This window comes from Salvia splendens, chromosome 3 (genome assembly GCF_004379255.2).
Source record: "Salvia splendens isolate huo1 chromosome 3, SspV2, whole genome shotgun sequence".
Classification (NCBI taxonomy): domain Eukaryota; kingdom Viridiplantae; phylum Streptophyta; class Magnoliopsida; order Lamiales; family Lamiaceae; genus Salvia; species Salvia splendens.
This window is the reverse complement of record NC_056034.1, coordinates 28025046-28030988: the sequence shown is the minus strand read 5'-3', so window position 1 is coordinate 28030988 and position 5943 is coordinate 28025046. Positions and strand designations below refer to the sequence as shown.

Here is a 5943-nt window from a genome sequence, read left to right as displayed (position 1 = left end):
GTTAGACTAACTATGAATTTTGAGTTAAGTACATATTTTAATACTCTTTAATACCGTAAGACGCATGCGATATCGTTTTTAATTGAAAGATATTAAATACAGTAGTCAATTTTTACACATGACACATTTTTTAAAATAAAAACATCGCCCTCTCTATTTAACTCACAAAACAACATTACATAAAATTTCATACCGAATTAATGCTCCACTTAGAATGTGACGGAGAGAGTACTATATTCTTCTTCACATAATTTTACGGAAACAAGTTTGAATGTCTACCCAAATATGGGTTAAATTCAAATAATTGGAAATACATGGGGTCAGCGACCCATCTCGACATAGAATTAGTTCACGAACTTACACAAAAATGATTTAACCATCTATTGCCCTAAAAAAATAAAACAATATATTACCAAAAATGTTTGCTGATCACAAGATTACAGTTCTACTTGTATAGGTCAATCAGGGTTCTAAATTTTCTTTTTGTACATCACAATGTTGTTGTAAGCTTCTATACATATTACCGAGTGGGTAGCGGAGGGAAGCTCAAACTTCCGACCCCAGAAGGCGGAAACAAGCACGAAACAAAACCTACATGATACAACACTCTACAACTCGAACAGGAGAAAGCTTAATGACCTCAGCTACAAGACTATCATTGGTTGATGCATGTTTGAAACTATCCTTTACCATCATCAACACAGTATAGAATGTATGTTACCGAGAGTCACAAACTCGTCTTCAATCTGGAGTCGACAATCCCATGAGAGCATCATACTTGGTTTTAAAACGAAGGCCAGCGCCAACATGCCCTGAACTGGGGCATAGCCAGCACAAAACTTTTGGACCCAGAACCTGTGACAATTGGGTTTTGCAAATAAAATATTTTTCGAGTTTGCCAGAAAGAAGTTAACGAAGGTATTAAAGCAGAAAACAAGAGACAGAAAGAGCACACTTACTGCTGTCAAATTATCAAAAGTGCCAATATCATATGGATGTGAATAGAGATGGCCTCCTTTCTCGGCAAGCCACATTGCTCGTACGCCTTCATGGTACTGGCAAGATGAAAATATAAATTCAGGAATTTTTTGTGGATGGAAATAAGTAGAGGGAAACTACTATAGCAACCTCAATTGTAGTCTTGTTTTGTAAAATAAGATAGAAATGCCATCCGAGGAAAAATCCTAGCGCCAAACATAAGGGTACCAACAGTAAACCTGAAATGACCTGTATATAAATCCTTAGTGAGTCCAGCAACCGAATAATATAATGCCAGGGAAACTAACGAAACAAAAAACAAAATTGAAAGTAATCACGTGTATTATTCGAGAAGAGTCCTCAGCATCTTGATGAGAATCAACTGTCGCACTCCCAATAAGTAATACCTTAAATAACACAACGTCAATTAAATGATTTATATCAAAGCTTGTAAGTGGAAGAGACAAAGGTAACAGCAGAGCATACCAGGGAGTATATGCAAGAAAGAACAGCATAAAACACAAAGACAAAGAAGATCTTGTAGGTTGCGTGCCCCACGCAGTTATTCATCCAAACACAGTGGTGATCCTTAGCATCAAGAGGCAGGAGCTCTTTAACAACATTATTTAGGGTAGTCAAGGAAATGCATAAACATTGCATGGATCAGACATACCATTCGTAAAACACATCGATTACATATGCGGCAATGATGAGCTCGAGGAGGCTTATAGTGCGAACACTTCTGGCATTACCTCAAATCACCACCCTGCAAAAAATATTCTGAAGAACGTCAGAGAAACATATATAAGCATCTTGTCCTTCCACATCCTACACCAAATAACTACATAAAACACTGAAACAGAATCACCTAAGTAATTTTTGCTGTTTGAACAAATATGTTCACATTTCCAACGAGCTTATCCGAAAGTGTATCATCATAAGAGCAATCTAAGTAAGTCTTTAACTAGCAGTGATCTATCATGCAAGAAAAATATCAAACGTTGATAATATCAAGGAGACATTTCATTGAAACTAATTTTTGAAGTCAAAAGTTACAGTGAAAGGAACAATGACACATAGAATCTGATCCCGGAGACCTGAACACAACGAATAAGCTGAAAATGATGTCATCACTATTATGATGAGGACCTAATAAAAACTAACTGGAGTCATAGACAAGTGCAGGCAACCAGAAGTTCCAGCTAAAGGAAAAGACTATATCAACGCGCTCATGCAACATAGGGTGGATGGAACTTCAGCCACTGACATTTTGCTCGCATATATTCGGAAGCAAGAGATGTCATCTGATAGACCAACAGATCCCAACACAGAAAAAAGACAACAATAACATTATTTGACTTACAAAGTTCAATTTACATTTTGCTCACACTTCAAACAGAAATCGATCAGTGGACACAATGGATAAGCTGTAAATGACATCACCGCTGTCACGATAATTTATTAACAACAAGCTTAAGTTACAAACTAACGCACTGAGCAGAATTTCAGCCACAGATCATATGGCTTGCATACACTGAGAGCAACACAACAACGTCAATAATGAAAACTCCAAACCAATCTTACTACTTGCAAGTACGCAGATTTGATATACACGACTTAAAATTCAATTTGCATTTCTAAGGGGGGAGATATTCAAGACCTTAACTTTACAACACCGTTGTAACCATTGACTGAAATCATATAATCTAATGAAACAATGAAGGAAACAAAATTAAGTCAAATGCCAAATGAGTTAGGACCATCAATCAGCATTGTGATAATTCCAATTTTTAGGGATTCAATCAAAGTCCTATCAAATTAAAGATCAATCAGCATATCAAGCCATAAAATCAAGAGTGAAATGCGGCGTAACTGAAGAAACGCAAAAGAATTGGCATACCTTGCGTTTGATCTCGTGGATCGGGCTGTCCGGGTCCTCAACATCTGGCACGAATGAGCTCGGGACTCGGCCAGGATCCGTGTAAATGGCGCGGCGGTAGCTGGATATGCTCATGGCGGCTATGTAAGTGAAAACGGCGGCGTTTATCATTCCGGGAGAGGAACCAAGACCGAACCAGCGGTCGATGAAGACAAGCACCGTCGAGAAATAGATGTAGGCGATGGCGGCGGAGACGGCAGCGATGTGGAATGAGAAATTGCAGGCGTGCTCCATAGTTGATCGTATCGGGCGGGTGGGGGACGGAGGCGCCTGCGTAATGGGCGTCTCCGGCGGCGTCTCCGGCGGTGGGGTTTTGAATTTGGTGCGGTTGGCCGATGCTCCCAATTTATTTTCATTCTGACATCGGACAATTTCAGTTTCATTTTGGCCCCTAAGCTTTATCAATTTTTCAAATTTGACTGGAAATTTTTTGTTTAATTCGTCTCAAGGAACCCTTCATTGGGGGCACATGACTTTATACAATTTTACAATTTTATTTTATCTGTTGAGTGAGGAGAGTAAAGTAAAAGAAAAAATAAAGTAGAGATATGTTTTTATTTTTAGTAATGGGTCATCTTTGATTTAAACTAATTGAAAGTGGTCATTTTTTGTACAACGGATGGAATGGAGTACTATATAAATTACTACTCCCTCTGTCTCGGCTAAGATGACACATTTCTTAGTCCGCACGAGATTTTAAGAGTTGTTGGTTAATGTGGTTAATTGGAGAGAGAAATATAGTTGAATATTTAATTGGAAAGAGAACAGGTAGTTAAATGTATTAATTAGACAGAAAAAATTATCAAAAATAGAAATTTGTCATTTTGGTTGGGGAAAACCAAAAAGAAAAGTGTGACATCTTAAGTGAGACGGAAGTATTTCTTTAGGGGGCGGGTGGTACCTTGAAAAGAATAATTTTTCATGGGAATAGAAATAGTGGGCTTTTCATGAACCCATGGATAGGTATTTGGTGTTTGGTACAAGGGAGAAACAACCTCCCCTAATATACCTGCCCTTGAGTGTGGTTGTGTCATCAGGCCGACATAGATAGCAGTATCCAGTATGTGAAGGGTGGAAACCTACTTACTTTGTATCGGGTTGTGAGGTTGTTTTCATAGCTATAAAACTCTGGAAATATAATGTGAATAGTGTTATTCCACCCTATTTCTAGGCTACCACCGTCCCGTTAGGCTAAGTTTATCAGTTGGTGGAGGCCGACCTCCATCTCCATGTCATTACATAATTAAAAAAATGGAATTGAATCTCCCCCTCTCATAACCGTGGTTGTATGGTGGGCAACCTCTAGGCTCCAACCACTTGGTTGCCAATGTCATTCTATTGATTCAACCAATAAGAGTGTGTCAAATGACATAATCTCATTAGTTGATATTTTATTTTTATAAAATTTATATATCTTTTATATGTTATGTTAAAAAAATTATAGAAATTATGTCAAAATTCATAATTTTTTATGCTCTATATATAAAGACCACATTTGCTATAGTTTTGTACACAAAAATTTTTCATCTTCTCTCTTTGTAATTTCATGTTTTTTATTAGTTTGTTTTTATAATTTTTAGTTTGTCATTTATTGTGTTGTTTTATAAATTTTATTGTGTAATAGTAATATTTCATGTAATAGTATTATTATAAAATATAATAAAAATAAATATATAATGGTGTGGTTGAGCGGTCATTGATAAATCCTAAAAAATACTCCATCCGTCCCATTAAATATGCAACATTTGAGAATCGGCACGGGTTTTTGTGTAGTGTTGTTTTGTGAGTTAATGAAGAGAGAGTAAAGTAAGATTGATGAAAAAGTAGGGATGGAGATGTTTACATTTTAGGAAACGTTTCATTTTTAATGGTACAAGCTAAAAAGGAAAACGTTTTATTTCTAATGGGACAAAGAGAGTATATGGTTGGGTTGGATGAATATTAATAATATAGAAGATAATGTGGAGGAGATAGGAATTAATTAAATATTAAGAAAAATGAATGATTGAGTTGGGTTGGATGGTTGCTGATAAATATAATCTTATGGTAGGCGTAGTTTAGAATTAACGAACTAATCAAAACTTAAAATAAGATCATAAAATAGTGTGTTGTAACTATATTGACAAATAGCTAAGATATAGAATGGAATACATCAATATTTTAATAATAACGCATAAAACTTGATATACGTATGAACGATTTTTTTTAGTTTATTCATGAAAAATATAAATATTTTAATTTTAAAAACTCTTTTTTATGGGGTATATTATCCACTAAGTGCCTGTTTAACTCATCTAGAGATGAAATTTTATGAAAAAAATGTCATTTTTGTCATAAAATTTTATCCCTACTGAGTTATCTATCTTATCAAAAGAATACGTTAATTTTTTTTTTCAATCGCTCTCTTACTTTATCAATTATGCATTAAAACTTGTGCCGAATTAAATGCTCATACTTTTCTAGAGACCGAAGGAGTATCAAATATGGCAAGTTATTTATTAACAACATTTAAGAGGAAGTCAACATTTTACGTGCGATCCATACTAGTAAAGTATTAAATTTACACGAAAATTTCTTATTTTAAAATTGCTCTAAATTTTTCTGTCAATTTATTAACTACATTTATAATGGGCGTGGGAAAAAAAATTAGCTAACACGTGAGGTGAGGTAGATGCAAACTAACCAATTATTGTTACGTCAAGATTTAGCTCTTGCCTACCTTATTTTATTATCCGTGTGCTTAGCTGCGTTTGTAGATTATTAATTATTATGGCTAATCCAAATGTTTTTATTGGAAATTCTCTCTTTTCTAATCATGAAAATTTCATCTTTGGTCTTACTAATGGGGAAGGGTATTCTTGTAAATTAGCAGTCATTTTTCTTGTAAATTTCCTCTTAGAGCATCTCCAATAAGAATAGTCCAGCCATAGCTCAACCATAGCTCAGCCACAAACTCCTCCTACTACATAATCAGCACTAAAACTCATCCTGCCACATCATCAGGACAAGCAACTGAACAAGCAATA

The 5943-nt window shown here is 35.4% G+C and overlaps 1 pseudogene; it reads right to left on the bottom strand.

Annotated features, from left to right (window-relative positions):
• Positions 1-371: 371 nt before the first annotated feature.
• Positions 372-3240, bottom strand: LOC121793574 (annotated as a pseudogene).
• Positions 3241-5943: the final 2703 nt, after the last annotated feature.